Here is a 25,004-nt window from a genome sequence, read left to right as displayed (position 1 = left end):
GTGTGTCTTTGTAGCCCTCAGGAGCACCACTACCTGGGGTTGTATCTACTTTGGCTATCTCTAGGATCCTGCTGAGATGTATATAATTCCCACTGCTCTGATGACCTGAATCATTTTGAAGCCACTTAACCACATAAACACATTTGTCTTTACCATTTCCCCCTTTTAATCAAGGTCTTTTTCTAGTTGCATCACCAGCTGGTGCTTGGTGGTAATAATCCCTTGGGGCCAGGGAGGCTCATCAATGAGTCATGTCCTATGCTTGGGGGAAGGTAATGCATTTTCACGCTGAGTTTTCCTTAGAGACTGGCCACATTTGAGCAATGTGGAGGCACTCAGGATGTAACTTTTAGGCACCCTGCAGCTCTAGGCCAAGTTGAAATTTCAAGCACACAGGCTCATGAACATAGTCATCAGCGTCAAGGACACATCATTGGACTAACCTTCTTCACTGGCCTTTGCTCTTGCACTTGGGGAATTGTTTCTGTTCCATTGGGGAATGTAACAGAGCTCACCAGGATGGGAACTCAGCACTCCCTCAGTTGTCACGTATAACTCTATCCACTGTCAATACCCAATGAACATATGGACATATCTGTATGCCCTATATGCATGCCCTGGAGCACTCCCACCCATGCATCCCCCATCAATGACACCCCACACCAGTGCTCCTCCCCTGCCACTTTAGAACCATTCTGTGATCCAAAACTTTCTCAAAAGTGAAGTGGAATATAGTGCCAAATTAAAATAGTAGGAAAATGAAATCATAACAATAGGCTTAAAGATTCATAATAGAATATGTAATAATTTAGAAAATTTAATTAAAGTAAAAAATAAATTGGAGTGCTAAAAATGAAAAGTACCATAAAACTTTTTTTGTGATGTTTTGCCTTTTATCACTTCAATAGGTTTTGCCCTGTTTGTACAGTGGCAAGGCAGTCTCTTCCGTTTCTTTCTCAGTGTCGACAGCCTTTTATTAAATTTTTTTATTATGTCTTCAGAAAAGTTTTAGGTCACAGTCAAGTCACATATAGAATATAGTGGCCTCCTATATACCCAGCATCAAACTGTTTTCCCCTTTCCTTAACAGTAATCTTTTACATGTGGATGTTATATTTGCTACAGGTGATGTACAGATACTGATACATAGCTACTAAACCTTTCTGGTTTACATTACGGTTTATATTGTAGACTGCACACTTTTATAAATTTTTGGTTACATTATGGTTTACATTATGATTCACATTTTAGACTATAGACTTTTATAAATTTTTGGTGAAATTTAAAATGGCCTGTATCCATCATTGCACAATCTTGTGGAACACTTCCATTGCCCCCCCAGTTAATCCCTCTTCCATCTATTCTATTCCTCTCTCCTCTTCCCTCGGGGCCCACGGTGACATCCAAGTTGAAAGACAAGATTCATAGATACTTTTAACAATGCTGAGGGATTGGCACACTAGTCTGTCCTCCCCCATTGGGAGCCACCCTTGTTCTTGAGAGACATATTCCCCTCTGTTTGAGAACACCAGGCCTCCCCAGGGTGGGGGTACAACACATTCCACTCATTGTAAGGGTCTCTACCCACTGATATAACACACAATGATAAGACGAGCACTCACACACTCCCTAGAAGCCTGCCCCAAATGTACCCTGTGCCAGATACCCCCACCAAACCAGTAACCTTAACCAGTTACCTTAAACCAGTAACCCTTATTATAAAAGAGTTTTCTCAACATTATAGTTTCAACCACATACCTGACAATATCCTGTGTTCACCTGCTCCCCCAACCTTCCCCCCAATTTATGGACCATCTGACCCTTCCTCCCAACCCTAGGCCCCCTCAAGCCTGCACAACACCATTCAGTATTATCCCTATGCCCCAGTCTTATCCTTTCACTGCACAACTACTTACCTCCACTTTATCATAGATTTAACCCATAGTTGTTGGCTCACAACCTTCTTCTTCCCCTATTTCCTCTAAGCCTATCTTCCACTCTCTAGGTCTATGAGACAGTGTGATTTGATTAATTCATATCAGAGAAGTCATGTAGTATTTGTCCTTCAATGCCTAACCTGCTTCACTCAACATAAGGTCCTCACATTTCATCCATGTTATCCTGTGTGTTAGTACTGTATTCCTTCTTTCAGCTGGGTAGTATTCCATTGTATGTATATACCACAAGTTGTTGATCCATTCATCTGTTGATGGGCATTTGGGTTGATTCCAACTTTTGGCAAGAGACAATAATGCCGCTATGAACATTTGTGTGCAAATATCAGTTCATGACCTTGTTTTCAGTTCTTCTGGGTATATACCCAGCAGTGGAATTGCTGGGTCATATGGCATATCTGTAACTAGATTTTGAGGAACTGTCAAAATGTCCTCCACAATGGCTGGATCCTTCTACATTCCCACTGGCAGTGAAAAAGGGTTCCCATTGCTCCACATCTTCTCTAACTCTTGTAGTCCTCTGTTTTTTAAATAGTGGCCAGTCTAATGGGTATAAGATCATATTTCATTATAGTTTTGATTTGCATTTCCCTAATATCTAATGATGGTGAGCATATCTTCATGTGCTTTTTAGCCATTTGTGTTTCTTCTTTGGAGAAGCATCTGCTCAAATCTCTTGCCCATTTTTTACATGGGTTGTTTGTCTCTTTATTTTGAAATATAGGATTTCTTCTTATATGCTAGATATTAGGCTCCTATTAGATATATGATTACAAAAGATTTTCTTCCATTATGTTGGTTATCTTTTCACTTTCTTGATAAACTCCTTCAAGGTGAAAACGGCTTTAATTTTGAGGAAGTCCCATTTGTCTATTTTTTCTTTCATACCTCATTTTTTGGGTGTAAAGTTCATGAAGCCTTTTCCTATTACAAGTTCCTGTAGATGCTTCCCTGTTTTTTTCCCAAGGTCTTTATGGTGTTGGCTCATATATTTAGATCTTTAATACATCTTGAGTTGATTTTTGTATAAGGTGTGAGATGGTATTCTTCTTTCATTTAGCATGTGATATCCTGTTCTCCAAGCACTGTTTGTTGAAGAGGCCATTCTTTTCCAAGAGAGTGGGCTTGGTAGCCTTGTTGAGTATCAGATGAAAGTATATGCAAGGATCAATATCAGAACTCAAAATTCAGTGAAGTGGTCAATATGTCTACCCTTATGCCAATACCATGCCGTTTTGACCACTATAGCTTTGTAGTATGTTTTAAAGTCAGGTAGTGTGATTCCTCCAATTTCATTTTACTTTTTAAATATATCTTAGGGTATTTGGGGCCTCTTTCCCTTCCAAATAAATTTGATAGTTTTTCCAGTTCAGTAAAAAATGTTGCATTGATTTTTATTGGGATTGCATTAAATCTGTAGATCAGTTTGGGTAAGATAGACATATTTAGTCTTCCTATCCATGAACTGCGATATTCTTCTATTTATTTAAATCTTCGTTGATTCCTTTAACAATTTTGTGCAGTTTTCAGTGTATGTCTTTTATATCTTTAGTTAAATTTATTCCTAGGTATTGGATTGTTTTATTTACTATTGTAAATGGTATTTCTTCTTGATTTGCCCCTCAGATTGCTCATTATTAGTGTATGGTAATGCTACTGATTTTGCGCATTGATCTTATAACCTGTTATTTACTGAACTCATTTATAAGTTCTAAAATATTTGTTATAGATTACTCAGGGCTTTCTATTGATAACATCATGTCATCCGCAAATAGCCAATTTGGATGTCTTTTAAAAATTTTTTATTGTATGTTTTTGAAGATACATAGATCACAAAAAAATGTTACATTAAAAAATAGAAGAGGTTCCCATATACCCCACCCCTAACCCCCATCCCCCACTCTTTCCAAATCAAAAACTTCTTTCATTATTGCGGCACATTTATTGCATTTGGTGAATACATTTTGGAGCACTGCTACACAGCATGGTTCCAGTTTACATTGTAGTTTACGCTCTCTTCCAGGCCATTCAGTGGGTTATGGCAGGATATGTAATGTCCAGCATCTGTCCCTGCAATATCATCTAGGACAATTCCACAAATCCAAAAAATACCCCCACATCACATCTCTTCTTCCCTCTCCCTGCCCTCAGCAACTACTGTGGCCACTTTCTCCACATCAGTGCTACAGTTTCTTCCATTACTAGTCACAATAGTTCTATAGTAGAATACCATTAAGTCCACTCTAATCCATAGTTTGTTCCGCTGTCCTATGGACCCTAGGATGGTGATATCCACTTTACCTCTCTATTGAGAGTGGGGTTAGATCCCACATGGTTGATGGATGCAATTTTCCTGCTTGGAATTATAAGCACTCTCGGTTTCCTGGTGTGGTGGTTGACCACTTTCACCTCCCTGTTAGCTGACCTGGGTAAGTTCAATGAATCAGAGAGCAGGAGTTGCAACTCTGCTGAGGGTCAGGGCCCAGCTTACACATGGCCAGTCCAGAGATTCAAGTCTCTTGAGTATACACCAACCCCAATGCCAACCACAGGTTCAATAAAAGTGACAGAAGAGGCATGGTTTGAAAGGTCACATCTGCGTGCAACTCCATCACACTCAGGAACACAAATTCCAAAGTAGAGCCCACTGACAAGGCACTGAACTCCAGAGCCATCTGCTGTGACCATAGAACCTGTGTGTCTCCATAGCCCTCAGAAGTACCAGTACCAGGGGTTTTATCTACTTCAGCTGTCTCTGGGATCCTGCTCAGGCATGCATAAGTGCAATCCCTCTGATGAGCTCCAGCTCTTTTTTGAAGACTCTAGCCATTTAAACTCATTTGTCTTTATGATTTCCCCCTTTTATTCAAGGCCTTTTTCTAGTTGTATCACCAGTTAGTGATTGTTAGTTATCCCTTGGCACCAGAGAGGCTCATCTCTGGGAGTCATGGCCCATGCTGGGGGAAAGGTAATGCATTTTCATGCTGAGTTTGGCTTAGAGAGCAGCCCCATTTGAGCAATATGGAGGCTCTCAGGCGGGAACTCTTAGGCACATTGCAGCTCTAGGCGTAGTACAAATTTTAGGCACAGAGGTTCATAAGCGTAGTCATCAGTATCAAGGGCTCATCATTGGACCATCCTTCTTCACTGGTCTTTGCCCTTGCACTTGGGGACTTGTTGCTGTTCCATTGGGGAATGTGACAGAACTCCCCTGGCGAGGAACTGAGCACTCCCTCAGTTTTTGTTTATATCTGTTTGTTTGCCTCAGTGCTCAAGCAAGTACTTCTAACAGTGTTAAATAGGAGGGGTGATTGGGCATCCTAGACTTTTTCCTGATCTTAACAAGGAAATGCTTTTTGCTTTCACCATTGTAAATGATGTTAGCTGTGGGTTTTTTTATATATCATGTTCAGAAAGTTTCTTATTATTGCTATATTTTGCAGTGCTTTTATCAGGAAAGGGAGCTGTATTTTGTCAAATGCTTTCTGCACCTATAGATATGATCATGTGATTTTTTTTCCCCTTTGATCTGTTTGTAGTTTGTATTACCTTAATTGATTTTCTTTTGTTGAGCCATCCTTGCATACCAGGGATGAAACCCACTTGGTCATGGTGTGTAATTCATTCGTTGTGTTGCTGAACAAGATTAGCAAGTATTTTGTTGAGGAATTTAGCATCTAGGCTCATTAAAGAGATTGGTCTGTAATTTTCCTTTCTTGTGTGTCTTTGTTTGACTTTTGTATTAGGGTACTGTTGGCATCATAGAATGAGTCAGGCAATGTTCCTTCTATTTTGATTTTTTGGAAGAGTTTAAGCAAGATTGGTGTTAGTCCTTTCTGGAGAGTTTGGTAGAATTTACCTATGAAGCTACCTGTCCCAAGGCTCTTCTAGTTGGGAGGTTTTTAATGACTGATTCTATCTCTTTACTTGTGATTGCTTTGTTGAGATCATCAGTTTATTATTTTTTCAATGTAGACTGCTTACGTGTTTCTAGGAATTTATCCATTTCCTCTGAATGTCCTCCTTTTTGGCATATAGGCTTTGAAAGTATCCTTTTATGATACTCTTTATTTTTGTGGGTTCAGTGGTGATATCCCCTTTTGCATTTCTTATTTTGTGTATTTGCATCTTTTTTTATTTATTTGTCTGGCTCAGGGCTTGTCAGTTTTATTGATCTTCTCAAAGATCCAGCTCTTTGTTTCATTTTTCCTAGTGATTTCTTATTTTCTATTTCATTTAGTTCTGCTCTGATCTTTGTTATTTCTGTCTTCCTTCTTTCTTTGGGGTAGTTTGTTGTGTTTTTTACTAATTCCTCCAAGTGTGCAGTTATGCCTTCAATTTTAGCTATTCCTTTTTTTTTTTTTTTTGATAAATGAATTGGTGACTATACATTTCTCAGTACTGATTTTGCTGCATCCCATAAGTTTTGATATGTCTTGTTGTCATTTTCATTGGTTTCAAAGTAGTTACTGATTTCTTTTGAGATTTCCTCCTTCATGACTCACTGTTGGTCTAAATGTGTTGTTTAACTTCACATCTTTGTGCCTATCTGGTTCTCTGGCCATTGCAGATTTCCAGCTTCATTCCATAGTGGTCAGAGAAATAGTTTTGTATGATTTTAATCTTTCTGAATCTATTAAGAGTTTCTTTGTGGCCCAGCATGTGGTCTATCTTAGAGAATGTTCCATGTACACTTGTGAAAAATGTATATCCTGCTGTATTTGGGTGTAGTGTACAGTATAATTTGTTTCTCTGATTTTCTGTTGAGATGTACTGTCTAATGGTGATAATGGTGTATTTAAGTTCCCCACTATAATTGTAGAGGCATGTATTCCTCCACTTATTTTTTCCACTGTTTGCTTCATGTATTTTGAGGTGCCCTGGTTAGATGCATAAATGTTTATGATTGTTCTTTCTTCTTGAAAGATTATCCCTTTTACTAATATGTAATGTTCATCCTTGTCTCTCACAACAGTTTTGCATTTAAAGTCTGTTTTGACCTATATTAGTATAGCTACCCCTGCCCTTTTTTGGTTATTGTTTGCTTGTAGGATTTTTTTTCCAGCCTTTCCCATTCAACCTCCCTTATCCCTTGGTCAGAGGTGGGTTGCTTGTAGACAGCATAAAGATGGGTCATGTTTCCTTATCCTTTCTGCCAGTCTATGTCTGTTGACTGGTGAGCTTGATCCCTTACCATTCAGTGTTATTACTCTCAAGGAGTTAGTTACAGTAGCCATATTTTCTTTGCATTTGTGTATGTCATATTTTGTTGTTACTTCTCTTTTATCTTTTTCAGTTGTTCTTACACTCTCCTCCAACTCTTTCTATCCTGTTTTTTTCTTTAACATGCAGAACTCTCTTTAGCATTTCTTGAAGGGCAGGTTTCTTATTGGCATACTCTCTTAGTTTCTGTTTATTTATAACTATTTTGAAATCTCCCATCATTTTTGAATACCAGCTTTGCTGGTAGAGTATTCTTGGATGGAAATTTTTTTCTTTTAGTATGTTGACTGTGTTGTAACCCTGCCTTCTTTTGTCCATCGTTTCAATTGAGAAATCAGCACTTAATCTTTTTAAAATTTTTTTACTTGTCTTTTTAAAAAAGATACATAAATCACACAAAAAATAAGAGAGTATCATATACTGCACAGCCTACTCCCCAACTCCTTCCACTTTAACAACTTCTTCCATCATTGTGCTAGGTACACTTTGGAGCACTGCTGCCCCACATGGATTATAGTTTACATTGTAGTATACACTCTCCCTAGTCCATTCAGTGGGTTATGGCAGGATATATAATGTCCAGCATCTTTCCTTGCAATATCATTTAGGACAAATCCAAGCCCCCAAAATTCCCCCACATCTCATCTCTTCTTCCCTCTTCCTGCCCTCAGCCACTACTGTGGCTAGTATCTCCACATCAATGATACAATTTCTTCCATTGATACAGTCACAATAGTTCTATAGTAGAATACCAGTAAGCCCACTCCAATCCATATTTTATTCCTTCACCTGTGGACCCTGGGATGGTGATGTCCACTCCACCTCTAAATCAACAGGGTACTTAAATCCCACATGGCTGATGCATATGATTCTCCTGCTTGCAGTTGTAGCACTTAATCTTATTGTGCTTCCCTTGTATGTGATTGTTCTCTTTATTTTGCTGCCTTTAGTATTTTTTCTTTGTATTGAGCATTGAATAATTTGACAAGTATATGTCTTGGAATAGACCAGTTGGGATTTCTACTGTTTGGGGTATGCTGCACTTCCTGGACTTGTACATCCATCTCCCTCAATAGGTTTGGGAAGTTTTCTGCCATTATTTCCTCCAACAATCCTTCTGTCCCCTTACATTTTTCTTCTCCTTCTGGGATGCCCATAATGCATATGATTGTGAATTTTGAATTGTCATTCAGATCCCTACATCTATGCTGGATTTTTTCTACCTTTTGATCTATCAAATCTATCTGTTTGATTTCAGATGTACTGTCTTCCACATCAATAATTCTTTCTTCAGCCTGTTCAAATCTGCTGTGATTTGCTGAGAGTGTATTTTTGATTTCTTGGATTGTGCCATTCATCACCATCCTATTCATTATCTTTTTACGTATATTTACAATTTTTTCAGTATGCTCTGCAAGTGTTTTCTTAATGTTTTTAATATCTTCCTTCATTTCATTAATTTGGTCCATAATATTTGTTTGGAGAGTTTTGATTAGTTGCTCAGTGGTCTGCTTCTCTTCCTGGTTTTTGGTTGTTCGTTGGACTGGGCCATGTCTTAGTGATTACTGGTATGGTTTGTAATTTTTTGTTGCTGTCTGGTCATCATTTTATCTTGATGGTTTGTTCAATTGATTAGCTTCTCCATCTAGTCTCAAGTTTTATTTAGGTGCTGTTTGGGTGTGTGTGTTAAGTTTTCTCTCTGACATTTGTTCTTCTTTTTCTATTTCCTTGTTGTTTTCTATGTTCCCTTGAAGGAAAAAGATTAACGCCATGGAAAGCAAAAGAGGTAAGAAAAGAAAAAGTATAATAGTGGTATTGATAATAAATTTTAGCAGAAGACCTATGTAAGACCAAGGAGAATGAATATTAAACTCACGATGCTGTGTGGAGTTATAGCAATAGAAGAGTGGAGTACTTACAATGAAATGGAAAACTGAATATAGAGAAGAATATAGAATGAATTAAAAGGCCAGTGTAATGAGGAAAGTGGGAAAGAGAAAAGAAGGGATGATAACAGAAAGAGTTAATAAAAGATAGAAAACAGAATAGAAGTGTTAGAAATAAAAAACCAGTAAAAGTGGGAGCCAAAAAAAGAAAGCTGGAATGTAAGAGCAACTATTGAAAGATGTATTGGAAGATAGAAAGATGTAGAAGGAAAAAAAATAGTGTTGGTAGCCAACATCAGTGCACATAGAAAAAAGTTAAATACACAACAAATGGGAAACAAGCTGGCATCCCCTCATTTTAAAAAAGTGGGGGTAAATAGCAAAGAAAGATAAGAAAACAAAAAACAGACAAATCCACAGACAAGGAGTCAACCAAACAAAGAAAAACCAGACTTCCTTCTTAAGCCCTGATGGAGCTTTTCAGGCTGCTGGTGTTTGTCAATTAATTACCCTGCAGCTTTTTTGTTGCAGCTTTTGAAGTGCGTTTTAGTAAGCAAACTAAGTTAAATTATGTAACAAAAGTAACCTTTTTTTTTTTTTTTCTTTTAGGAAAAATAAGAAACCCAAGGGAAGCTAATACAAGGATAATGTCTAGGTTTCCTTGTCCTAAAGTATCAGCTAGATGCTTACTATCCCTGTGGGTCACAACTCTCAGAGGAGATAGAGTTGCACTGGAGACCATGCACATTCTAGGCTGAAACTCCTCCACTTAGGTAAACTTTTTTTCTGGGTTGATTTGCTCTTCAAAAAGAGTCCCTTTCCCCTTGGCACAGTTGATTCCTTGCAATTGGACAAACTGCTAATTAGGAATCTATCCTCCCCCTGCCCCCATTTTTTAGTTGCTTTCTCTCTCTGGTGGCAGGAAGCAATATCTTGTGTGAGAGTTCTCACTGAAATTGAAATGAGACCCTGGTGAATTAACTCACCACAGAAAATAATGAGTCTCAGTCTCTTTGAAAGAGAGTACCCACACTTTGTAGGGAACACTGAATATGCTCTTGGAAGCTTATTAAGCACTTCCTGTTGTCCCCCTCCCTTAAGTGAGTTGCACAGGACTAGTTAATTGCCTGGCTTCACCTTCTCCCATACAAAATTTTCCTTTCCCAGGGAGGGTATTTAGGTAAATCAGGCTGCCTCAGCAGATTCACCTCCCCCCTTCCTGGTTTCCCCTCAAGCCAGCTGGTATGCTCCTCAAAGCTCAAAAAAGAGGGTCCAAACAATTGAACCCACACTCACGGTTTCCTTCTTCACCCTTCATCAGAACCCTCCCACTCTTGGAGTTTGTCTCCTCTGGCTGTGTGGCCATCAAGGTTCAGGGAATGCCCTGGTTCCTGACCTGAGGGAGGGGCTTAGCCATGCCACAGTTCCAGCCTCAAGAACCAGAAACTCATGGTTTTAACTTGGGCAATCACTATTTTTGTTGTACTCTCTCCAGATGGAGATCCCAAAGCTTCCTGCTTTGTGGTTCCCAAAACAGCTCACTCAGGCAAGATTTTGTCCCCACTCAGCTGTTTTTTTTTTTCAGGAGAGATGATGTGGGTGCACTTTCTCTGACACCATCTTGCCCCTCCTCTACCCAATACACTTTAAAGTCCAATTTCTGAGACACTGGGGTTCCAAGTGAGAAAGTTTAGTTGCTAGGCAAGCAAAGAGATCATTAGTCTAACAATGGCCCAAAAATCTGCCTCCTTGATTTTGAGGAGTTTTGGGTTTTTATGGTTTCAAACATGGGAGGGTAGAGTGGTTACAATCACAATAGTAAATATTCGCAAGCCTAGTTTTGAAATAACCATAAACAAAGGTAAGGTCAGACTGGAATAACAATCACAATAGTATGTAAACACAAAGGTGTGCCTCCTTTGAAATAATCATAAAGGGTGAGGTTGACCTAGCCAGTTTCTGTAATACCAGGTATTATCTTTGGGCTATTCTATAATGTAGTGGAAAAATTAGGGAAAAATCATCTGTATGAATCAGTAAATATAAACTTTTGCTAATTCTTAATTCTTGGTTATAGGGTTACAGGCCCAAGAAAGCTTAAAGTAGAGTAAATAAAACATTGGTTCTTGTGTTCATATTTGATATGAAATAAATGGTACAGTTGATCTGAAGAGACTGAAGCATTTGGGATTAAAAAGAAATTAGTTATGGGTAGAACTATGGGTTCCCTTGCAATGTGCATATATCAGGATTTATGTTGACAATTCAAATGGTCTATAAGGTTACATTTCCTTTGAAAAGTCCTTGGAGAAACAGACAATGATATTGTCTTTCCAGGCCAGTGCAAGGGCAAAGCATAAGGAAATATAAAGATTTTATGTGTTATGAGTATTATTAAGGTAGAGTCTGTGTGAGGACTTCTTTATGTTAGGATTTGATCTGTCACCTTGGGAATAAGTAGTCTACTTTGTGACATTGTCTTCTTCCCTTCCTGGCTAGTTGGATTTTTAACTCTCCATAATTAGTCCAGGAGTCAGATAGAACCTTTTTTAGTTGAGTAATGTGGACCCATGACTCAAGATGAAGTTAGGAGAACTTGGCAGAATTCCTTTTAATGAGGATCTAGGGCTATATTTTGTCTGCATCATTTCCGGTATACCCATTACCCTCGTGTCAGATTGTGATTAATGGAGTGTTTGTCATGTTGGACAGGAAAAGTGTCCTTGTTGAAGGTAATCTTTGGCATAATGAATTAAGGATTTACAGATTGGGTCATGTCATGGTATGACAATATTCTCAATTTATTCCCAGAGATAGGTCTGCTAGGAAAAATTTCATTTGAGGAGAATTTGAGTTTCCTAAAATAAATGCTATGAATAAACAGAGGGCCAAAGGTTAAATTTTGGACCTGGAAAGGCTAGGTTCTTCAGTTAATTTAGATAATATTCATATAAGTTTATCATTATACCTATTTTAGTAGTGGCTGTTTTTGAATGCAAGTATGCAAGTGCATTTTAAAAATACTCAGGCTCAGTCATTTTTGTGTAAGCCTTTATGTTAATGATAGCAACAGTAGATGGGAGTAAAATGGTAGGAAGGAGATAAGTTACTTGTCCACAATTTTCAGTTGACATACCAGATGAAGTGAGGAACTCTCTTTGCTTCCAGAGCTTGCTGAAATCACTATAGATCAGGGGTTCTAAACCAAGACTCTGTGGAGATTTCAGGGGAAAGATTTCAGGGGGTCAGTTAGCTTGAAAATTTTAATTTAAAGACATGCCAATGTTGAGTGTAGTGAAATTATCTGCTGCTGCATTCCATTCTGAGTAGGGGTCCATGGTGTTCACCTGACTGGAAAAGAGGTCTTTGGAACAAAAATGGTTAAGAATCTCTGTTATAACTGTTAACAGAATTTCCTTCTGATAGAAGCAGGGTTGGGTAAGAGTAGAGAGTTCATCCTTTTTGGTAGAAGAAAATTTTGGAGTGCTATCTTATTCAATCAGTATGTGGTTGATAGTAAAGGATATACACTCTAGAACAATGAAATTTTTCCTTGATTTTTTCAGCACAAATATTTCTACTTATATAGTCACATGGGTAGATTTCCATTTCTCTTAGATATACAGATTAGTAAGAATCTTTTTGCTCTAGGTGCTTTAGAGTACTTGCCCAGGACAACCAAAATCCATAAAAGTGTGACATATCTTTGAAACAGTAGGAAGGTTGGTTTTGAGAGTTTTAGAAGGAAGGAATGACACAAGGTGTGCCTTGAGTTGATTTCTCTTGACTAACATCTGTGTTAATCAAGGTGTGTATTTTGAGTTATAGAACTGATGATGTTATAACTACATTAAAAGAGTTTGCCATCAAAATGGTGGTTTTCCTAGAGAGAAAGAAGCTCTGAACTAAACTTGTGATGAAAGCAGCTTTATTAAGACTTGGATTCCTTGCATTCTCAGTTCATTTGGATTCTCATGAATAAGGGAGTGAATTTTAACAAGGTGGGGGAGTCCTCATTTATTTTTTAAATAATTTGCTTTTTCATCAGTATGATTTTTGACTGAAGGAATTGGATCAAGGCCATCTGAGGTCAGATTAACTTATTGTGGATATATAATTATTACTCATTTTATAATTATTTGCTCATTTTTAAAGGGAAACTCATTTAATATATTACCACTGAAGGAAGGGTTTTATGCAGTTAGACTGGGGGAGAGACCAAAATATGAACAAAAACCCAAAAAATTATGCTATGAAAAATTATATGAGTTACCTGAAGGAATAGTAGAATTTTAATATATGCTATACAAAGGGCAAAGGATACTTTTGGTTGGAGTTTAGTGAAGATTCTGAGGAAATGACAAACAAAGACTAAAAGAACATGAGTATGATATGGGAAGTTTTTTGAGGGGATTTCCACAGAAATGAAGGGTGGTTACAGTGTTCAGTGCTGCAATAGTAGCTAATATGAATGTATTTGTGTGTTTCTGAGTATTGAATTCTTATTCAATCCTTGGATGCCTGGAAGAGTCTTAACTTAAAATTACTTAATTTGAAGGGAAGTATTTTGTTAAAGTGGCATATCTTGATTATATTCCTCTTGATTTACATCTAGCTTAATCAAAGAGTTGGCTCTAGAAAAAGAGAATTTTTATTTCAAATTTCTGGGCTCATGGTGGTAGTAATGTCTCAAGTTATATTGGATTTTTTGCCTTTACCTATGAAAATAGAGATGTACAGTGTCATTTTTGTGTCAACAGTGGTGTAAAATGAAGCAGTTGAACATATGTGTGATTGTCATGATAGTGTAGAGAAGTGGGAGAGAAAGGGGCTACAATTCAGCCTCGAGATGTTCTAATAATACTGTTCGAGTACTGCCATGCAGAATACAAGAAGAAGGAATACACTTAGGGAACTGAGATATCAGAGATGTCTGGGAAAAAGAAATTTCCCAAAAGATCCAAATCTTTACTTCCAAGCTATAGACTGAAGCACACACACTGAATTTATTCATGGGGAGCTTATTGGAGAGGCTGGCATGACTTACTTAGGAGGAAGCCTGCCGTGTTAGTAAATCATCATTTAAGGTTGTGTGAGTAAATAGTGAAAGTGCTCATGTAGATTGTGAAAGAAGGAAAAGTAATATAGCCTGTGGATGGATTCAAAATTATCTAATTCTGTATCCAAGTGTGCCTAGTTTCTAAAATGCCAATTAAGTAATATAGGCCTAGGCTTTAAATATTCAGAAAGGCTGTAGACTGAATGTGTATTCACAGTTACATCCAGACAGAATGGGGGTGATATGTTAGTTTAAGCTTACCTGGAATGTGGGTGATACGTTAATTCAAGCTTGTCTGGAATATGGGCAATATGCTAATTCAAGCTTAGCTGGTTTTCCAACAAATGGCTAAACCTCCCCTGGGCCCCACCATGTATGTTTCTTGTATTAAAATAACCTAAAGCTCATACATGGGGCTTAGCTTTTTGGGGATGAGAGATATAGAATAGATGGAATCAGGGTAACTGGGGGACAATGGAAGTGTTCCACAAGATCTCATGCAATGATGGATATAGGACATGTTAAATTACACCAAAACATGTATAAAAGTCTACAGGCTAAAATGTAAACCATAATGTAAAACATAAGATATCTAAAAATAGAAAATTGTATAATCTAAAATATAAACCATAATGTAAAACCCAATGGAACCATGTTTGAAAGCTATTGTTTCAATATCTGTACATCAGCTGCAGCAAATATAATATGAACATGTAAAAAGATCATTGCTGGGGAAGGGACAAAGTGTTTGATATTGGATATGTGGGAATACCGTATATTATATGTGAATTACTGTGATCTAAAATTTTTATGAAGAAAACTTAATAATTAGAAAAAAGAAAGTATGTAGACCCTGAGGAAGAAATGGAAGAAATTGCCTTGCCACTGTACACTTATTGCACTGATGAAAGGCAAAACATCAAAAACAAAGCTTTTTCATTTTTTCATTTTTTGATACCCCAATTTATTTTTACATTAAGTTTTCTAAATTAGTCTGTATTCTATATCCAACCTTTAAACTCATCACTATGTTACATTTTACTATTAATGGAATGCGGCAATATATTAGGCTTCATTTTTGAAGAAGTTTTGGACCACAGAGAGGTTCAACTATGGCAGGGGAGGAACATGTGTGTGGGGTGTTATTGATAGGGGGCACATGATTGGGAGGGAGTTCTCCAGGGCATGTATACAGGGTACATAAGATGTTTGGATATTTTCGTAGTAGTTGCAGTTAAAAATGACAACTGAGGGAGTGCTGAGTTCCTAACGATGGGAGCTCTATTGCCTTCACCCATGAAACAGCAAAAATCCCCAAGTGCAATGGCAAAGACCAATAAAGAAGAATCGTCCAAAAATGAGCCCTTGATACTAATGACTATGCTTATGAGCCTGTGCACCTGAAATATGAACTAGGCCTAGAGCTGCAGGGAGCCTAAGAGTTATCTCCTGAGAGCCTCCATTTGGTCAAATGTGGCCACTCTTTAAGCCAAACTCAGCATGTAAATGCATTACCTGCCCCCAGTGTGGGGCATGACTCCCAGGGATGAAAGTCCCTGGCACCAGGGGATTACTACCAAGCAGCAGCTCATGATGCAACTAGAAAAAGACCTTGAATTAAAGGGTCAACTCAAAACTAGCAGAATATCTCAGCCTACATATATTATTAGGTGTTAAAAATTGCTTTTTGACTTTGAATAAAAGGGGATATGGAAAGGACAAATGAATTTATTTGCCTATGCATCTCCAAAAAAGAATCAGGAGGTCATAAGAGGGTCACACTTATGTATGCCTCACCAGGGTCCCAGATGCAGCCAAAGTAGGTACAAGCCCAGTCATTGGTTCTTCTGAGTGCTGCAGAGACCCACACGTTCTATGGTCATGGCAGATAAGTCTGGAGTTCCGTGCCATGTCAGTTGGCCCTACTTTGGAGTTTGTGCTCCTGAGTGTGATGGAGATGGACTCAGATGTGACCTTTCTACACATGGCCTCTTTTAGTTTTACTGGACCTGTGGTTGGTGCTGGGGTTGGTGTATACTCAGGAGACCTGAATCTCTGGACTGTCCTTATCATAGCCAGGCCCTGAGCCTCAGCAGACTTGCAACTCCTACCATTTGGTCTATTGGACTTAACCCCAGCCAACTAACAGGGAAGTGAAGAAGATCAACTACCACACCAGGGAGCCAAGTGTGCCTACAGCTGCAAGCAGAATTACATCCGTCATCCATGTGGAATCTAAGCCCCCTCTTGATATAGAGGTGGAGTGGACATAACCATCCCAGGGTCCACTGGATGGAAGAATAGAGTATGGATTAGAATGGATTTACTGATATTCTACTATGGAATTACTGTGATTAGTAATGGAAGAAATTGTAGTATTGATGTGGAGTAAGTGGCCTCAGTAGCTGCTGAGGGTAGGGAGAGGGAAGAAGAGATATGATGTGGGGGCATTTTCAGGATTTGGAGTTGTCCTGCATGGTACTGCAGGGACAGATGCTGGGCATTGTATATCCTGCCATGGCCTACTGGGTGGACTGGGGGAGAGTGTAAACTACACTGTAAACCACAATCCATGTGGTGCAGCAGTGCTCCAAAATGTATTCACCAAATGCAATTATGTCCCACAATGATGAAAGAGGTTGTTGATGTGGGAGGAGTTAGTGAGAGTGGTGGGGTTATGTGGGGACCTCATATTTTTTAATGTAACACTTAAAAAGAGAAAATAAATTATTAAAAAAATAAAAACCTTGCCATTTTTCATCTTCTTTAGCTTAACTGAAAAGAAAAATGCCTCTTTTCATTCCTCTCTATCATAAAAACTTATATTAATATTTTATATCTAATCCTGTAGTCTACTGCAATTTCTCTCTCAAGTTAAGCAACAACATAAAATAACTTAAAAAAAAATACTGATTCTCACCAACTTTAGGAAAATGCCACATTTGCAGGCACCTGACCTTTTCTACTTCTGTGGTCCAGTGTCCTCTTAGTGGGACCATATATTCTCAAAATTCTAATTATTTATTTCTTTCAGAATCAACATCTTGTTAGTCCTATAAAAACTTCATCCAGCTTCATACAGCATGCCAGATCCATCTTCTTCCAATCAAAATAGAATAACAGGCTTTTTACACCTTGTCAGGTAGGGCCTTCAGCCCCAAACCAGCAGGAAGTAGCTACAGAAGAAAGATCATCTCCCTTCAGCACCCCTTAAGATTAAAGATGTAAACTTTCTGAGGGGGTAATAAAGCAGGCTAGTAAGATAGGAAATTAATAGATGGATCTGGAACCTTCCAGAGAGTCCACGTGGACATCAGTAACCCCCCAGATGGCTGGTGGAAGACCCCCACCCCCAGGATTCTGTTATCCAGAACAAAGACTTCTAATAGCAAGGAAAAATCCCAGATATTCCCCAAGGACTTTATCATTGGGCCCTCACTGGGGGATTGATAAGTGGGATAATCAAATCAGCAAACAGGTGCAACTCCTCCCATGCTCTTGTTACTGGATTTTTTTTTTTTTGGGGGGTTCTTTGATTATGAAATGGAGAAATGAATTTCAAGGGCACATTGATCCTGGAAGAAAAGCTTGATTAGAATTTTGAGAATATATGGTCTCAGTAAGAGGACACAGGACCACAGGAGTAGAAAAGGTCAGGTGTCTTCAAAGGCTGCATTTTCCCAAAGTCTTCAGTAGAATAGGAAGAGGCATTGCCCTTTTTAGTTAAGCTAAAGGAGATGAAAAGAGTTAAGTTAAAGGGATGTCTGGTTTGCTCTCCCCCTAGCAATAGGCATTTGGGCTAGACTTAGAGGGAACAGCTGAATTTAACACAGACATTACTTAGCTTTTTCTCTTGAAAAGGTATTTCAGGCCTCCAATGACTGGCATTCATACACCCCATTAGGTGCCTCAGGTGAGCTGGCACTTTTTTGGGCAGCTGGCTTCACTCAGGTTTAGTGTACCAAGCTGGAAATTTCTTTAATTTTAATAAGGACTAGGCGGGAGATCTGGGCTAAGCACATTCATTTCTTACTTAGAAAATGAAATTTACCAGGACTTTTAACATTTTTAATGTTTTTCTGCACATGATCTAGAATAGAAAAGATAACACTATAATCATCGGGCTTATATCTAGAACAGGATAAATGTACAGTACTTAATCACTAATTAATGTACTAAATGCATAAGTTTTTCTTTGAATTGTAATTAATAGATTTAAGTTTCAGGTTTGCATTACCTTACATGTTATCCCTCCATGGGAGCAGGCCATAATACCAGTTTGTATTTAAGTTCTACCTACAGTACACTGGTAATATGGCTCCAATTGGTATGTCCTTCACACAATGAGCAAACCGCAACACCATTGATCCTAGAGAGAAGCTGAGAAGGTAGTTTTCAGTATTCCACCAGCCTGGTGCATAGCGCTCTTTGGCCCTATGAAACAGTACCAGTCAGGAGGCGATATCTATTGTACATTTGGCTATATTGAGCTACTGTTGGCTGTTTCAGGAGTTTGATACTGCAACATAGTTTCTATTGACTTAAGGAGCACAACCAGAAATGTAGTAGATAACTTTATTGTTTTAGTGGTCAGTGACCAACCTAGCCAATAACTCATGGAGAGGCAAACTGCAATGTATTCAAGGCCTGGTTTGAATGCATGAGAGTTTGACAATACTGAAGTCTATTTCTTGGTTTTTATATACCTTTTAAACATTTCCAATGCGTGTGTTATGTATCAAGTAAACTTAACTCTTTAGTACTTTGCTTACTTCTACACTTTTACCATGAAGACATTGGCAGGTATTTTACTTAAGCAGTAGAGGAAAAACTATTTTTCCATTTTTAAAATGAAAACTGAAGATTCCCAATGAAATCAAGGTAACTTTTCATGTTGAGTGAAGCAACCCGGGCATTGAAGGACAAATACTACATGACCTCAATGATATGAAATAAGCAACCTGCCTCAGAGAGCTAGAGACTGGAAAATAGGCTTACAGGAAATAGGGGGGTGGAGGAAGAATGTGAGCCGACGTCTGCAGGGGTGGAATCTATGATGAACTGGCCGAAAGTATGAGCACAAACGAGATAAAATGGGGGCAAGGGGTTGCCTTTGGGTGGGGCTTTGTGGGTTTGAGGGGGGCTGGGGATGGGCGGATGGGTAATTGCCCACAAATTTGGGGGGAGGGAGGCGCAACATACGAACATAGGAGAGTGTCAGGTGCTGGTTGAGAGTAAAATGCTGAGAAAATCGTATCAAAATATAATTAGGAGGTTACCTGTTTAGGATGCTCAGAGGGGATGATCTGATGCGGAATGGACTCCTGGGGAATGTCTGAAGGCTCATTTTGCCAGAGTGGGTTGTACCATTGGGTAGAGACCCAAGAAGTGAGAGTTGGGGTGGACCCACATCCTGGGGAGGACTAATGCCATCAAATAGAGAGAACTGTATCTCTCGAGAGAAAGGGTGGCTCCCAGGGCATTAGGGCAGTTGAGCAAGTCAGGCCCTGAACACTGTTGCAAGTATCTCTGGACATGGCTCCTCGGGAAATGGAGATTGGCTGTCACTGTGGGGCCCAAGGGGAGGGGAAAACGGATGTTGAATGGATGGAACCAAGGTAAATGTGGGGGCAAGAGAGGAGTTTCACGAGAGTACACGAGGATGAATATAAAATATGTAATATTACACCAAAACATATAGGGGACGACAGACTAATAATGTAGACCATAATGTAAAACATAGGATAACTAAAAAATTTAGAAAACTGTATATCCTAATGTATGGACCACATTGTAAGCACAGATGTCACCTTGTTTGAAAGCTATTGTTTCGGAGTCTGTACATCAGTCTCAGTAAATATAATATGAATAAGTTAAAAGATTATTACTGTGGAAGGGAAAAGGTTTTATGGTGGATGTATGGGAGTACTATATATTGTGTATATGAATTACTGTGATCTAAGGCTCTTGTGAAGAGAAGCTCAATAATTAGAAAAAAATAAAAGAAAAAGATAGGATGTAGACATTTTTCCAAATCAATATGTACTCTAGATCTAACCTTTAAACTCATCACTATATTCCGTTGTACTAGTAAGGGAACCTGACATTATATTGGGATTCACTTTTCGGGAAGTTTTGAATCACAGAGTGGTTCAACAATGGCGGCGGAGGAATACTGGTATGGGATGTTATTGACAGGCTATATATGGTTGACAGGGAGTTATACAGGGCATATGTCCAGGGTGCATGGTAATGTTTAGATATACTCATAGTGGAAACAAATAAAAACAACAGCTGGGGGTGTACTGGGTTCCTGGCTGGGGGGGGGTGCTCTGTTGTGGTCCCTAGGGGAGCAGTGGCAGTCCCCCAGGTGCAACGGTAAGAACCAGGAAGGAATGAGGGTCCAATAGTGGGCTCCTGATACTAATGACTATGCTTGTGAGCCTATACGCCTGCAATAAGTACAAGGCCTAGAGCAGCATTGTGCCTGAGAGTTTCCTCCTGACAGCCTTCATGTTACTCAAATGTGGCCAGTCTCGAAGCCAAACTCAGCATGTAGATGCAGTGCATTCCCCCCAGGGTGGGACATGACACCCAGGGATGAGCCTCCCTGGCACCGAGGGATCACTACCAAATACCAGCTGAAGATGCAACTAGAAAATGACCTTGAATTGAAGGTTCAATGCGGATCAGCAGAATATCCCTGTCTACATATAATAACATGACTTTAAAATGCTGTTTGACCTAATGTAAGGGGGAAATGGAAAGGAGAAACGAGTTTATATGGCTACGAGTCTCTAAAAAAGAGTCTGGAGGTTGTCAGAAGGATTGCCCTTATGCACAACTTAGCAGAGTCTCAGAGACAGATAAAGTAGATACAACCCCAGGTATTGGTTCTTTTGAGGGCTAAAGAGACCCACAGGTTCTATGGTCATGGCAGATGGGGTTCACTGCCATGTCAGATGGCCCTTCTTTGGAGCTGGTGTTTCTGCGTAATGGAGCTGGACTCAGATGGGATCTCTTTTCACAAGACATTCATGCTACTTTACTGGAATTGTAGTTGGTGTTGGGGTTTAAGATATATTTAGGGGATTTGAATCTCTGGACTGACAATATGATAGCCACGTGCTGGGCCTCAACAGACTTTAGCTCCTACACTCTGATTTATTAGACTTACCCCACTCGGCTAACATGGAGTTGAAGAAGGTCAACCACCACACCATGGAGCCTAGAGTGCCTACAACTGAAAGCAGGAGGATTGCATCCAGTATCCATGTGGAATCTAAGCCCCCACTTGACATAGATGTGCAATGGACACAACCAATCCAATGTCCACAGAGAAAATGTGGCATTGGTTTGGGAAGGGTGGCCATGGTGGCTGCTGGATGCGGGGAATGGGAGGAAGAGATGAGATGGGGAGGCTTTTACAGGACTTGGAGTTGTCCTGGGTGGTGCTTCATGGACAACTACGGGACATTTTAGATCCCTCTAGGGCCCACTGGATGTAACGTGGGAGAGTGTGGGCTATGATGTGGACCATTGACTATGGGGTGCAGCAATGTCCAGAGATGTACTTACCAGGTGCAATGGATGTGTCATGATGATGGGAGAGAGTGTTGCTGTGGGGGGAGTGGGGGGTTGTGGCAGTGGGGTTGAATGGGACCTCATATTTTTGAATGTAATATTTTTTTAAAAAAATAAATTAAATAAAAAATAAATAAAATTCAAAAAAAAAAAGTAACTTTTTATTACCACCACTTGAATATGCACATTGAGGTGAATTTCAGACATGTTATATTGGTATAAAGTTACTTTTGCCCAATTATTATCAGTCTAGGTTTCTAGTTAATAATGGCTTCTTAGAAATGGAGCCATTTAAATGCTTCAGTTTGGAAGATGCTTTTAGAAACTTCTTGTAATTGACCACAACCATAGACTGGCTGATTTACCTCAGATTACAGTCGACAACTAATGGAATTTACTTTATGCATTTAAGAGAGGGCAGCTCCACATTGCTTTAACTTAGTTTTATAAAATATGAACTTGAGTTGTCATTTGTTAATTTGATATTATCATCTTGATGTATGAAGTTATGCACTGAGCAAATAGGGAGACAAGAATAGTTTGACATGGAAACACAACTTAGTTACTTAAAATTTTCATTCTTTTACAAAATAAGTTTAACTGTAAAATAACATTTGAAAGATCTTCTGGAAGGCTGTTTCTTTAATTTGCACTATGACCATGCAGTTTTGTACAAGAATTTTGTTTCTTAACTAATGGCATATAACCAAAATGTCCCCAATGCTTTAATATGATTTTCCTTTGTTTCAGAACTTTATATTTCACTTTGACTTTAGCAGACTTTGGATGAGCAAGACTAATTCTATGTATATTCACCGAGGCTATTGAAGCCTCAGGGAAACTGGTGTCTCTCATGATTTGCCATCTTAGGAACCCTGACAGTCAAGGCAGAGGCCTCCTTCACTTCCCAGGTCTCAGGGATAAAACGTCTCCAGCAGCTGCTGGACTGGGAGAATGGACGTTCAATCCTGAGGGTCAAGAATTCCACCAGGCAGCAGTTTAGTCCACAGTTGGAGTCATGAGAGAAAGCAGGGTCACTAATACCAGTAGGACAGGAGACAGGATGTCTCACATTTGCTTTACCCTGAGCCATAAGGGCAGAAGCTGTTATGAAATAACCATAAGCAAAGGCAAGGGGTGGGGTATAGGCTTGAAGTGACCATAAATGAAGGTAAAGTTAGTTTAGAATTTACACTTACAATAATAGGTTCAGTCTAAATTCACCCAGTTATAATTTTAGTTATTATTCTTCTGCTATTTTATAATATAAATGCATCTACAAATGATCTTTTAGTTTACAATTTCTAGTAAGATTTTACCTTAAGGTGAACTGAGTACCTTTATTAACTAACTCTAGGATTTTATTATTAAAAACTTTGTGAAGTTTTTCTGCTTTTCTAGTAACTGAATTACTTTTACTCGTGATTTATGCATTAAATCCACTAGCAAGATGTTATTAACCTTTAAAGACTCATTTTCATGTTACCTTTCACCATTTTTCAGTTTGTAGCAGGTGAACCCCAAATCTCATTTCCTAGGTGCAAGCAAATTGACAAAGTTAAACAGATTTTAAAGTCCAACACAAGGTTATGCACACATTAAAAGAGAAGAGAGAACTTTATACCTTTAGCATTTCAAGGAACTCTTTGACCCTAATTGATGGATTGTGAAAAGTTTTAAAATTTTGATCACTACTCACACCTTTTATAGGCACAATTGAGTTTAAACTGAGAAGTTTGAAGTTTATTTCCTCATTTCTTTAAGAAGACATGACATGAGGTTTCTGGGCCTCAGATTTATCTGTTCTCTTTTCTTAGACTGGTTTAGCTTGAATTTAGGTTCTGTGCAGAGGCTGCTCTTGCCTATAGTGTGGCCACGTGGACCAGCAGTAGGTAGAATTTCCTGATTCCTAAGTGACTCCTAAGGGGAGTTTGCTGGTTGGCTAGAGACTTACACCCATTATTCTAGGAAGAATGAGAAATCACCCTTTTAGTTGATGGTTTTAGTTGAAGGTTCTGGTCTGACTGGTTCCTAGTCTGACTAAAAACATTTACAGCCTGGGGGATATCTGATGCTTCCTCTGGTAATCAGATCAGTGCACCCAAGCTGAATTGGTGGGAGGCTTGCACAGTGGCCCCAAATCAAAGCACCTGAGAAGTCTGTCTCAGGACATATTTGACTGCTCTCTGAATGGATGCGCCCAAGGAATGGGAGCCATTCAGTTTCCTGCTCTTGTTCTCAGCATCCCTACTTTTCAGGGTCCAAGACTGCCTGACCCAAACAGACGTTCCTGAGTTCAATCTCTGGAAATGTTTGGCTGCTCTCTCATTCCCACCACCCCACAGAATCATAGAGCCCCTGATGTTGGGCATTCCTGGGGCAGTCCTGGACTTGGGAGTCAGGCTGAATAGATTTCAACCTGAAGCTGCCAAGCTGAATTGTGCTTCTTCCTCCTATCCTTCCAGAAGTTTTAGATACAATCTTAGTTCTATGATTTTACTGTCTGATAGTTTCCCAGTTAAACCAGCCATCAAAAGGCCATTAAGTGATTAGAGGTGAATTGCTCAAGCTAATAGGCTTTGGGGTCCTGAGGCAATAGCTTCCTTGCTAGACAAAGGCACTTTTCATTTTCACAGTTTTTAAAAAAGACCAAAGCATTCTAACACAAAGCTGTAAAGAGAAATTCAGTAGGAAGAAGTAGGGAAGGTAAAACATGGGTAAACATTAGAAATTCCAAGGGTGTCCTGGCCTGTGACATCCCTGGGGAAGGGAACTCCCATGGCATCCATCTTGGCTCTGCCCACCACTTTCCTCCTTCATCCCCCCAGGTAGCTGGGTGTGATTAGATAGGAAAGCTGCTTGCAAAAGCATGGGCCTGGTGGGAGGGGTAAGCCCCCAGGGCTTTCTGCTATTGCCATGCTGCCTCTGAGGGGAGAGGGCTGGAGAAGGCATTGGCAGTAAGGACTGAGGACAAAGCCCCCAGCTGCTAAAATGGCTTGAAGAAGCTTTGCAGGGCCCTGGGCTCTCCCAGGGGACCTCTCTCCTGGCAGGGCCGTGATTTAAGCCACTGCCCTATGACGCAGCCATCCTGGCTGGGGTCCGAGTTCATAAGTGGGTGTGTGGTGCAGAAATGGAGAATTCCCGAGCTCCAGTCCCCTTCCCTCCATGGATTATGACCTTTGGGCACTCCTAGGTCAGCCTGTTTAAAATAGAGAACCAAAGAAAATCATTAAGCAGTAGGCCATAGTTTTACTCACCAATAAACTCCTCGACTGCCTAGCCAAATATGTTACTGGA

At 39.4% G+C, this 25,004-nt stretch overlaps 1 protein-coding gene across 14 annotated transcripts in view; it reads left to right on the top strand.

Annotated features, from left to right (window-relative positions):
- Positions 1-25,004, top strand: part of LOC111766688 (zinc finger protein 596-like) — a 79,952-nt gene that overhangs the window by 3,880 nt on the left and 51,068 nt on the right. For 6 of the 14 annotated variants that reach the window (XR_011647706.1, XM_071212520.1, XM_071212521.1 and 3 more), the window contains exons 4-5: positions 8,933-8,964; positions 9,674-9,837. The exons of 5 other annotated variants lie outside the window; for them this stretch is intronic. The gene's annotated coding sequence lies outside the window, so the exon portion shown is untranslated. The remainder of the gene's footprint in view (positions 1-8,932; positions 8,965-9,673; positions 9,838-25,004) is intronic. 3 more of the 14 variants (XM_071212522.1, XM_058289598.2, XM_058289604.2) reach the window with 1 other exon arrangement.

Source organism: Dasypus novemcinctus, chromosome 28 (assembly GCF_030445035.2).
Source record: "Dasypus novemcinctus isolate mDasNov1 chromosome 28, mDasNov1.1.hap2, whole genome shotgun sequence".
Lineage (NCBI taxonomy): Eukaryota > Metazoa > Chordata > Mammalia > Cingulata > Dasypodidae > Dasypus > Dasypus novemcinctus.
This window is presented reverse-complemented; position numbering and strand designations above follow the sequence as displayed.